Source organism: Malania oleifera, chromosome 5 (assembly GCF_029873635.1).
Source record: "Malania oleifera isolate guangnan ecotype guangnan chromosome 5, ASM2987363v1, whole genome shotgun sequence".
NCBI lineage: Eukaryota > Viridiplantae > Streptophyta > Magnoliopsida > Santalales > Ximeniaceae > Malania > Malania oleifera.
This window is the reverse complement of record NC_080421.1, coordinates 36,138,543-36,151,665: the sequence shown is the minus strand read 5'-3', so window position 1 is coordinate 36,151,665 and position 13,123 is coordinate 36,138,543. Positions and strand designations below refer to the sequence as shown.

Genomic DNA, 13,123 nt, shown 5'->3' with positions numbered 1-13,123 from the left:
GGTATTGTTCCATCCGGTAAAGGAACAGGTTTAGTGAATCCTTTGGTGGTTTTGCCAAAGGCGAGGACGTAGGCTGTGTTGAAGCCGAACCTCGTAAAATCCTGTGTCTCACTCTCTCTTTCCCTTACTCTTTATTTTCAGCATATTTATATTGCGTGGATGATTTAAATTTGAAATCGTATACACTACGTTTATTTGGAAATCAAACAAACTTAAAGTTCAATTTTGATTTGGGTTGCGGAAACCAAAAGGGAGTACGTTGGTTAAACCATACTTTGCGGAAACCATACGGGAGTACGTTACTTGGTTAAAACACCTAAAGAAAATTAACTAAGAGTTTATTTGAATTCTGAATTTTGGGAAGAGTATGGATGTGTGATTGTAAATCATATAAAAGAAGCAAATTTATTTTAACAAGCATATCATTCAACTACAAGGCTTGATTCATATTTATAAGGCATACATAAACAAACAACCATCCTAATTTCTTACTACTGTATATCTTAATTTTGGTTTGGTTGTTTGCCTTCAAATTGTGTTTGGTTAGTTTGAATAGTGTGGTTAATTGAAAGGTTGATTGATGATTTAGTTGTTTAAGTGCTTGTGTTGTTGATTGTATAAAAAAAACCAAGTTATTGTGTGTTTGACAAATTAAACAAACAAGTAAAAGAATTAGATAAACAATAAAAGAAGTTAAGTATTCTTAAAAGGAATTAAAAAGAAAGTTTTTAAATTCCCAATTCACCCCCCTCTTGGGAAGCTATCCTAATTTCAATTGGTATCAGAGCCTAATTATAGCAAAACCTAACAAGTAGCTATATAAAGATCTAAATGGCACAAATAGGAGTAGCTCCCTTTGGTGAGGGTCAATCCTCAACTAGGCCACCAATTTTTTGTGGAATAAATTACACCTTCTAGAAGCAACGAATGAGAATCTATCTTCAAACAATGGACTGGAAGGCATGGAACGTTGTAACAAATGGAAATATAATCCCCACTAAACTACTTGATGGAAAAGAGGTACCTAAAGAAGATAAAGAACTAAACGATTCAGATTATAAAATGTTGCAAATTAACTCAAGTGCAATAAACGCTTTATACTGCGCACTTGATGCAAATGAGTTCAATAGAGTAATGACATGTAAAACAGCCAAAGAGATTTGGGATAAATTAGAAGTAACCTATGAAGGCACAGTAGATGTTAGGGAAAGTAGAATCGATATGTTAACCAGTGAATATGAAGCCTTTAGGATGAACTCCGATGAAAGTATAACAAGCATGTACACTAGGTTCACCCATATCATAAACTCATTAAGTGCCTTAGGAAAAACTTATTCCACCCATGAGATGATTCGTAAAATTCTAAGAGCACTTCCACCTATTTGGGAACCAAAAGCCACAGCCATTACGGAAGGAAGAAATCTTAAAACAACTTCCTTAGATGAACTCATAGGATCTCTTCTAACCTATGAAATGATGTTGAAAGAAAGAAGCACTGAAAATAAAAATAAGAAGTCTATAGCTCTAAAAGCTTTGAAAGAATATTCAAGTGAGGAAGATAATGAATCTAGTGAATTAGAAGATGAGGACTTAGCACTCATAACTAAAAGACTTGGAAAATTCTTAAGGAGAAACAAAAAATTTACTAGAAAATTTAACGGATCAAAAGCTGAAAAAGGAGAAAGTAATAAAAAAGAATACAAAAACAAAAATGATCCTCCCACTTGCTATCATTGTAAAAAGGTAGGGCACATCAAACCGGAATGCCCACAACTCAAGAAGGACAAGAAGAAAAAGAAGCCTGCAATGAAGGCAACTTGGGATGACACTAGTTCGAGTGAATCGGAAAGTGAACCAAGTGATCGAGAAATAGCAAACATGTGCTTCGTGGCGCATAACGAAGAGGTAAACTCTTATGATTCCCTCTCTGAAGATTCGTGTAATGAATCTTGTAGTAATTCGTGTGAAAGTATGTCCTCTTACAAAGAACTTCAAAATGAATTACTTTTTTTACATAACAAGTTTATTAAAGTCTCAAAAAAGAACATTAGCTTGAAACAACAAAACGAGGCACTTAAAAATCAACTTGAATCTACAAAACTTACTGAAGAAGAAAAAGATTTAAAGATTGAAGAACTTGAGAAGAAAGTAGATAACTTATCTAAAAAATTAGCTGAGTCTCAAGTGAATGAAGATAGCAAGATTATGCAAGAAATAAATAATCTCAAAAATCAAATTCAAGAGAAAGAAAAGGTCATCTATAACTTTACCAAAGGTAAGGATGACTTTGAAAAGATGGTAGGACAACAAAGGATGACAAACAACAAAGAAGAAATTGGTTATAATGGAGCCTCAAACAAAAGAAAGAAAAACTTGTATATGGGATATTTGGTAAATCAATCTAAATATTATGCAAGTACTTCATCAACAAATATTCATGAGCACACCACATGCTACATGTGCAAAAAGAAAGGACACATAATGTTTAATTGTCCACTTAAGAAAAAGTATACAAAAGTAAAAGATGAGTGGAAGATAAATGCTAAAAATAGACAAAATTTAAAGAAAATTAAGAAGGTTTGGGTTCCAAAAGTAACAACTTGAATCATTTCTTGTAGGTTTGCTTTAGGACCACTCCATCTAAGGATAAATGGTACTTGGACAGCGGATGTTCAAGGCATATGACGGGCGATAATTCTAAGTTTACCTCTTTCACTCCAAAGGATGGAGGATTTGTAACCTTCGGTGACAATGCAAAAGGCAAGATCATCGGAATAGGTAAAATAGGTAAAGACTCTTCATTTTCTATAGATGATGTTTTGTTAGTAGATGGTCTAAAGCATAATTTACTAAGTATTAGTCAACTTAGCGACAAAGGATGTGAAATAATGTTTAAGAGAGAAAAATGCATAATATGAGATTCTAAGAATCAAAAAACGTTATTCACTACACTTAGAATGAACAATGTTTATTGCATAAATTTTGATAGTTTAATCTCTCAAGACATAACTTGCCTAGCAGCCATGAGTGAAAATAGTTGGCTTTGGCATAGGAGGTTAGGACATGCTAGCATGGATCTTATATCCAAACTCTCCAAAAAGAATTTAGTTAAAGGCTTACCTAAAACAAAATTTGTCAAAGATAAAGTGTGTAATGCTTGTCAATTAGGAAAACAAACCAAGAAAAGTTTCAAAAAGAAGAAACATATATCAACTAGTAGACCCCTAGAACTCATACACTTAGACTTGTTTGGTCCTACTAGAACCCAAAGTTTAGGAGGAAAACAATACGCCTTTGTAATTGTTGATGATTACTCAAGATACACATGGGTGTTATTCCTAGCTAACAAAGAAGAAGCTTGCAACTCATTAATCACTTTATGTAAGAAGCTTCAAAATGAGAAAGGGTATTATGTCTCAAATATTAGAAGTGACCAAGGAAGAGAATTTAAGAATCAAAATGTTGAAAATATTTGTAATGAATATGGCATAAATCACAACTTTTCGGCACCTAGAACCCCACAACAAAATGGAGTTGTGGAAAGAAAAAATAGAACCCTCCAAGAAATGGCAAGGACCATGCTTAATGAAAATGACCTACCAAAATATTTTTGGGCCGAAGCTGTAAATACAGCTAGCTATATAATTAATAGGGTTTCCATTAGATCAAACCTAAACAAAACACCCTATGAATTGTGGAAAGGAAGAAGGCCTAACATAAAGTACTTTCAAGCTTTTGGATGTAAGTGTTTCGTCCTAAATAACAAAGACAACTTAGGAAAATTTGATGCTAAATCGGATGAAGGCATTTTCCTAGGATACTCCACAAATAGTAAATCCTATAGAGTTTACAACAAAAGAACTCTAACCATAGTTGAATCAATTCACGTAGACTTTGATGAATCTAGCCCCCTTTTAAGAGTGGTTAAAAATGAAGAAAAAGATTATGTATTCAAAAAGGAGGATGAGATAGAAATCAAGGAGGAAAATGAAATAATCAAAGAAAAGTCAAAAGATGAACTCATAGAAAATATAGAATTTCCAAAAGAATGGAAATATAAGAAAGATCACCCTCAAGAACAAATTATAGGTGAACCATCTAGAGGTGTGACTACTAGATCTTCACTAAAGAACCTTTGCAATCATTATGCATTCCTATCCCAAAATGAACCTAAAAATATTGAAGAAGCCCTTAAGGATGAATCTTGGATAGTTGCAATGCAAGAAGAATTAAACCAATTTGAAAGAAGTCAAGTATGGAAATTAGTACCCAAACCGGAAAATCATTCGATCATAGGAACTAAATGGGTATTTAGAAATAAAAAGGATGAAAATGGTATAATCACTAGAAACAAAGCTAGACTTGTAGCAAAGGGGTACAATCAAGAAAAAAGAATAGACTATGTTGAAACCTTTGCCCTTGTAGCCAAAATGGAAGCTATTAGAATGTTGTTAGCCTATGCTTCCTACAAAGAGTTTAAGTTATACCAAATGGATGTCAAAAGTGCATTCTTGAATGGATATATCAATGAAGAGGTATATGTTGAACAACCCCCTGGTTTTGAGAATATTGAAAATCCTAACCATGTATTTAAACTAACTAAGGCTTTGTATGGACTTAAACAGGCCCCTAGGGCTTGGTATGAAAGACTTAGTGGATTTCTAATTGAGAAGGGATTTTTAAGAGGAAAAATTGATAGCACCTTGTTCATTAAAAATAAGGAAAATAATATACTTTTAGTTCAAATCTACGTAGATGATATAATATTTGGTGCTACAAATGAACATCTATGTAAAGAATTTGCAAAATGTATGCAAGAAGAATTTGAAATGAGCTTGATGGGGGAATTAAACTATTTTCTTGGACTGCAAATTAAACAAACAAAAAATGGGACTTTTATACGTCAAACAAAATATATAAAAGATATGATACAAAAATGTGGTATGGAAAATAGTAAACCCATAGGCACGCCTATGAGTACCTCCATCAGCCTATACAAAGATGAAAAGGGAAAATCCATAGACACAAAGCACTATAGAGGCATGATTGGAAGTCTATTATATCTAACAGCTAGTAGACCCGATATAATGTTTAGTGTGTGTATGTGTGCACGTTTTCAATCAGCACCTAATGAATCACACCAAATTGCTGTTAAAAGAATCCTAAGATACTTAATAGGCACAATAGACTTCGGACTATGGTATCCTAAAGACACTAGCTTCGAAATGATCAGTTATTCAGATGCGGACTATGCCGGTTGTAAGATAGATAGAAAAAGTACAAGTGGCACATGCCACTTCTTAGGAAGATCTTTAGTTTCTTGGTTTTCTAAGAAACAAAATTCCGTGGCTTTGTCAACTGCTGAGGCCGAATATGTAGCAGCTGGTAGTTGTTGTGCACAAACTCTTTACATGAAACAACAATTAAGAGATTTCAATTTAAACTACACAACTGTACCAATCAAGTGTGATAACACGAGTGCGATTAACATATCTAAAAATCCTATTTCACACTCAAGAACAAAGCACATTGACATAAGACACCACTTCCTAAGAGATCATGTTCAAAAAGAAGACATAAATCTAGAATTCATCAATACAAATGACCAATGGGCTGATATCTTTACTAAACCACTCTCAGAAGATAGATTTATAACTATAAGAAGAGAACTTGGTCTACTACATAGTAGAGAAGTAAACTAAAAGGAACTAGACTTAAAGAAATATCTACAATCTCTAAGATCACTTAGGGTTTGTCTCTTTTAAGTGATCAAAATTTGTTTTGGCATGTACTTCGATGTGTTGTATAATTCAACACTGAGTTTGAATTGCTTTCCTTGTCTTTTAGGCTCATGATATGTGATATGCAGCATGCTACATGTGGATGTTTAAAAAAAAAAAATTTGGTATCTTTAAATTTATATTTTGGAAAATCTAAGCATCAAAATTACTAAGTTGAGCACCATATGCATGATTGAAAATTCAAAAATGTGACAACACATATGAAATAAGAATGCCCAATTTGAAATATGATGTTGAATCTTGGCATGATTAAGGAGTATGTGGTCATATGTACATTTTAATGTTTACCCTTTTTGATTGATGTCAAAAGGGGGAGTAGTATTTGAGCAAAATCTTGGCATGATTCTAAGCTTGATGGGCATGATAAAGATTAAATTGATTAAAAGCATGATATTGATAGTCTGATATTGAAACTTGAGCATGTTGAGTATGATTAGAATGAAAAATAAAAGCGATAAGAAAATTGAGCAATGAGCATGATTGGACTTGAATTTACAAATTGTTAAAGAAATGCTTATCGTAAGGGGGAGTAGAATAAAGCAAGTTGTAAGGGGGAGATTTTTTATGCTTATTCATATTTTTTTTGCTCCTCATTTGTCATCATCAAAAAGGGGGAGATTGTTGACTTAACTGGAGTTTTCAATCCTATTTTGATGATAACAAAATGAAGGATGCTTTAACATATGATGTTAAGTGATGTGTTTTAGGTAAAAGAACTCTCAAGGTTGATAAGTTGAAGCTTAATGTTAATCTAGTGAAAGCACCTCAGAATATTGAAGGCAATGAATAACAAATGAAGAAGCTTAAGGGCAAGCAAACCCAAAGTCAAAAGTAAACCTCAAAAGGTTGAAGGAGGCTGAAGGATTTAAGAAGACCATAATTAGAAGAACTGTTGTAAGTACTTCAAAACCAAATGTCATTTAGATATGTGAAGCTCTTATAAAATCAAAAGAAACTAAGAAACACTTTGTTTTAAAGAGCTTAAAACATGTTTTTGAAATTAAAGTAACAAAAGCCTTAACGGAAGGAAAATGTTCAAAATAAAAAGTGAGTTTCTGATAAGCAGTGCACCTGACAGATGACTGTCTATCTATGGACAGATGACTGGCAAGTTAAAGGGTTTAATAAAAGTATTCTGGGTTTAAATTTTAACTATGACAGATGACTGCCATGTCATGGCAGACGACTGCCACGTGGAGCAAATTTTAAATCTCAAAGGGAAGCTTCTTTTAAATTTTTGAATTTCAAAATTTAATCAACAATTTAATGTTTTTTCAAAGTTTACCTAATTTGATATGGACAACATCTTTCAAAGTTTTGAATTTCAAAATTTAATCAACAATTTAATGTTTTTTCAAAGTTTACCTAATTTGATATGGACAACATCTTTCAAAATTTTGAATTTCAAAATTTAGTCAACAATTTTAATGTTTTTTCAAAGTTTACCTAATTTGATGTGAATGTTGATCTTTCAAATTTTTGAAATTTAAAATTAAATATTTTTTTTCAAAGTTTACCTAATTTGATATGGAAGTTGATCTTTTAAATTACCTATAAATACCTCTTTGGGTAATAAAAAAACACAATACTTGAAAACACAAGAAAAGAGAGAAATCAGACAAAATTTGAAATTCATCTTGTGCTGAAATTCTTCTGAAGTTCTTCTTTGCTCACATATTTTGCTGGAGAGGAATTCTACAATTCTGGTAGTTTGAAAATATCAAAGTTCGGTTCCGGGTTGCAATTCCATTTCTCTTTTAAACGAACCATTGGTGACTTCTAAAAACTTTAGAGCTTCATATATTCTATTTTGCTTTGGTTTTTTGAAGTACAATTTACATTTCAATTTGTACAACCTGCTCTAAATTTTGAGAGTATTTTTTGTACGCAGAATTTATATTATATTCTTGTAGATTGTGACGATTCCAGGTTTGCTGGATCGTTGGCTAGGCGAGGGATTATCGCTTAGAGAGGTGTTGCTCTGGCCTTCTGAAGGAGTGTATAAAGGTATTGTTCCACCCGGTAAAGGAACAGGTTTAGTGAATCCTTTGGTGGTTTTGCCAAAGGCGAGGACGTAGGCTGTGTTGAAGCCGAACCTCGTAAAATCCTGTGTCTCACTCTCTCTTTCCCTTACTCTTTATTTTCAGCATATTTATATTGCTTGGATGATTTAAATTTGAAATCATATACACTACGTTTATTTGGAAATCAAACAAACTTAAAGTTCAATTTTGATTTGGGTTGCGGAAACCGAAAGGGAGTACGTTGGTTAAACCATACTTTGCGGAAACCATACGGGAGTACGTTACTTGGTTAAAACACCTAAAGAAAATTAACTAAGAGTTTATTTGAATTCTGAATTTTGGGAAGAGTATGGATGTGTGGTTGTAAATCATATAAAAGAAGCAAATTTATTTTAACAAGCATATTATTCAACTACAAGGCTTGATTCATATTTATAAGGCATACATAAACAAACAACCATCCTAATTTCTTACTACTGTATATCTTAATTTTGATTTGGTTGTTTGCCTTCAAATTGTGTTTGGTTAGTTTGAATAGTGTGGTTAATTGAAAGGTTGATTGATGATTTAGTTGTTTAAGTGCTTGTGTTGTTGATTGTATAAAAGAAACCAAGTTATTGTGTGTTTGACAAATTAAACAAACAAGTAAAAGAATTAGATAAACAATAAAAGAAGTTAAGTATTCTTAAAAGGAATTAAAAAGAAAGTTTTTAAATTTCCAATTCACCCCCCTCTTGGGAAGCTATCCTAATTTCAAAATTATACTGGTGAAAAGCTCAAATAAAAAATTGAAACAACAAAGATGATGGAAGAACAAGATTGAAGATTAAAGAATTATATTTTAGGATGTTCTTAATGTAAGTACTTCAAAGGTTAGACTCAAATATAGAGTGGTTTCAAGCTCATAGAAAATCAAAAATATATTTTTTAACATATATACTCTAAAAAGTTTTTTTTTTTTTTTAATAAATAAAAAGGGCTTAAGAAGAGAAGATTTTTTAAACCATGTTTTTAAACATATTTATTTCAAAATATTTGGAAAATCAAAAATATATTTTTTAAACATATATACTCTAAAAAGTTTTTTTTTTAATAAATAAAAAGGGCTTAAGAAGAGAAGATTTTTTAAACCATATTTTTAAACATATTTATTTCAAAATATTTGAAAATGAATTTTAGGAATCTTTGGGAGAAATAGATGGCTTCTAAAAGCATCTATAAATAGTCAAAAGCTTCAAAGGTTTAAAATAATGATCATAGAGGCAATATTGAAAGATTTTTGAAATTAAGCAATTCTCAAAAGTTTCAGATCCAGAAATCTTCAAAGTTTCAGATTCGGCAATCTTCAAGGTTTTTAGATCAAGCTACTTTTCAAAGGTTTTTAGATCAAGTGATTTTCAAATATTCAAATTTCTCAAAAGATCTAAAATTTTCTTGTGCTTAAACTTTTTGATCTGATATTGATTTATATTTTTGAAGCAAAGCTTTAAAAAATTAGAATCTTTCATTTTCTTTGAAAAATCATTTGATAATTCATACTAAGCGTTGAGCTTCAAATTTCTTATATTTGAATTATTTTGGAGTATAAGTGAGCTGATTATTGTATTAATCTACTCTATTGTGAGAGTTTTCTTTTGTACACAAATTTCTTTATCATCATTCTTAAACGATTCAGAGTTGTTGAATCGTTGGACCTCTAGCCTGACAGAAGGAGTGGTTGTAAATTGGTATTGTTCCACCAGATAACGGAACTGATATAGTGGAATCATTTGGTATTTTGCCAAAGGCGAGGAGGTAGGCTGTGTTGAAGCCAAACCTCGTAAAAATTCTTGTCTCTTTCTCTCTGATTTACTTTGCATTCTCTACTTGCTATTGTTATATGATTTATAAGTGCAGGTTGCAGGTTCTAAATTGAGAAAGAAGCAAAAGTACTTGATATTTAGAAAGTACGTTTTGATTAATCGTTGGCGGAAACCCAAGAATGGAGTACGTTGATTAATCTGCGGAAATCTTGATCAAGTAAGTGTATACTAAGAGTTTATAGGGAAATCAACAAAAGTTTTTACATTTTGATTGAGTGATTGAATTATCATGATTTCATTGATTGACTTGTAAATTTAAATTTCAGTATTCTTTAGTGTGGTTATCATTCATATATATCTTGCTTTTTTGGTTGTTAAAATCCAAAAGACTAAAAATCATTAAAATATTAAAAAGAATCCAATTCACCTCCCCTTTTGGGAAGCTATTCTTCATTTCAATGTTGGTCCACCAGAAAGATTCCCTTAAATCCCGGTACATTTCATATTACTAGGATGTACAGTATAAAGTGAACGATGTGCCTCCTCTAGAATGACCCATTTAATCATGGCATCATTCGGTACACAAACCCTGCCGCGAAATCTCAATACCTCATCACCAGCGATACTGAAATCTGGCTTTAACCCCTTCTAAACTCCTTCCATAACCTTAACCAACTCGGGATCCTCCTTCTGCGCTACATAGATCCTCTCTTGCAAAGTTAGTTGTACCACCAAGCTAGCAAGAACAGCCTAATGTTTTCCTTCCACTACTCCAAACTCAACCTCTCAAGGTCCATATAGATCTAATGCTAAACCTGCACTGTTGAGACTGTCGCATCAACTAATTTTTGACTCAGAACATCAGCTACCACATTAGCCTTTCCTAGGTGATAGCTAATAACACAGTCGTAGTCTTTTATCAACTCAAGCCACCTTCGTTGTCTCATGTTCAGCTCTTTTTGGGTGAAAAAGTACTTAAGATTTTTATGATCAGTAAAAATCTCGCACCTCTCACCATACAAATAATGCCTCCATATTTTCAATGCAAACACTATCGCTGCTAATTCCATATCATGCGTTGGGTAGTTCTTCTCATATTCTTTAAGTTGACAAGAAGGGTAAGCAATTATTCTGCTCTACTACATTAGAACACAGCCAAGACCCTTCTTAGAGGCATCACTGTATATAACGAATCTGTCATCCCCAAAAGGAATGGTCAGGACTAGAGTAGTAACCAGTCGCCTTTTCAGCTTCTGGAAACTCCACTCGCAATCTTTAGTCCAATCGTACTTCACGTTCTTTCTTGCGAGTCGTGTCAAAGGACTTGCTAAACTGGAGAACCCTTCTACAAAATGACGGTAGTAGCGTGCAAGACCTAGGAAACCTCTGACTTCTTGAACATTTTTTGGCCTCGCCCAGTCCACTACTGCCTCTATCTTACTCGGGTCCACCGATACACCTTCCTTGGACACTACGTGACCAAGAAATGCAATATGCTCTAACTAGAACTCACACTTCTTCAGTTTGGCATATAATCTCTTATCCCTAAGCATTTGCAAAACCAACCTCAAATGAAATTCATGCTCTGCAGCACTCCTAGAATACACTAGGATGTTGTCAATAAATACCACGATGAACCAGTCTAAATATTCGTGAAAGACCCTGTTCATCAGATCCATAAATGCTGAAGGTGCATTAGTCAAACCAAAAGGCATAACCATAAATTCAAAATGGTCATACCGGGTTCGAAATGCAGTTTTCAAGACGTCCTCGGCTTTCACTTTCAACTGGTGATACCCAGATCGTAGGTTAATCTTGGAGAAAACCTGCGTGCCCTGAAGTTGGTCAAACAAATCATCGATCTTGGGTAGCGGATATTTATTCTTTATTGTTACTTTATTCAGTTCTTGGTAGTCGATGCACATCCTCATCGACCCATCCTTCTTCTTCACAAATAACACCGGTGCTCCCTAAGGAGAAACACTAGGTCTAATGTACCCCTTGTCAAGTAGCTTTTGAAGCTGTTCCTTTAGCTCTCTTAGCTCAGCTGGAACCATACGATATAGAGCTTTCAATATTAGCGCCATACCTGGAGCTAATTCTATGGCAAATTCCACCTCACGGTCCGGAGGTAATCCTAATAAGTCCTCTAGAAACACGTCAAGGAATTCACGTACCACAGTAATCATCTCCAATTCCCGTTCTTCTGTTGGCGTGTCTTTCACAAATGTCAGATATCCTTGGCACCCCCTAAGAAGTAGCCTCCTAGCTTGCATAGCAGAAAGGATACGTTGTGTAGAACGCACACACAATCCAAGGAACTGAAATTCCTACTTTCCTGGTGGTCTGAACAACACCTCCCTCATGTGGCAATCAATATTGGCATAACTAGAAAACAACTAGTCCATCCCTAGGATAATATCAAAGCCATACATGTCGTATACCACAAGATTAACTGGTAGTATCCTCCCTTGTATTTCAATTGGGAAGTCCCAAACTACCTTGCTACACCCAACTATAGATCCAGACGGTGTAGCCACCACCAGTTCATAATCTAACAATTGCACTTCTAATCCACAAAATTTAACAAAACCTTGGGAAATAAAATAATGTGTTGCCCCGGAATCAAATAATACTACAGCTTTATGAGAAAGCATGTAAATGATACCTGTGACTACATCACCAGCATTCTCTGCGTCGCCAGGTGTCAGGGAATACACCCTAGCCTTTGCGGTACTCCCTTGTTGACCACCACGCTGCGCCTGAGTATTTCCCTTATATGGCTGTTGCGGGGCTCCACTGTTTCCCTGCATACTACAGTCTCTCGCCTGGTGTCCTTGTTTACCACACTACATACAAGCCCCCATAGCCAACCAACATTGCCCCGAGTGTCTCCTACCGCACAACGAGCAACGTTGGAAACGTACGGTGTTCTGAGACATACCACCACTTTTTTTCTTCCAGTTACCCTGCCTCGTCCCAGACAAAGAACTGGGAGGTGCTGACCTCTTCTTCAAGACCTGAACCTCCGCGTCCTCCAGTAGACTCTCCTTTGCCACAGTGGCTTTATCAACTAGTGTAGCAAAGTCTTGCAACTGCAAAATTGTTGTTTGCTTATGGATCTCGCTCCTCAGACCCCTCTAAAACTTCGAGGCCTTCTTTGCTTCATCAGGAATCATGAATGAAGCTAATCGAGACAGCTCCTAGAATTTAGCAGTGTACTGCTGCACTATCAGCGATCCCTGCGTCAGATTTATGAATTCCTCCATCTTCGTGTTTCTAATTGTGGCCGAAAAATAACGTTCAAAGAAGAGCTCTTTGAATCGGGCCCACATCAACGCTATTGGTATCGGTCAGTGCTCTTCCATCTGCTTTATAAACACCCACCATATTTCAACCTCCCCTGCCAACTTGAATGTGGTGAAGGTGACTTTCTGCCTTTTAGTGCAGTTCAATACATCTAGGATCTTCTCGATCTTTTGGATCCAATTCTTAG

The 13,123-nt window shown here is 34.5% G+C and overlaps 1 pseudogene; it reads left to right on the top strand.

Moving 5' to 3' along the window:
* Nucleotides 1-2,657: 2,657 nt before the first annotated feature.
* On the top strand, nucleotides 2,658-5,684 carry LOC131155925 (uncharacterized; annotated as a pseudogene).
* Nucleotides 5,685-13,123: the final 7,439 nt, after the last annotated feature.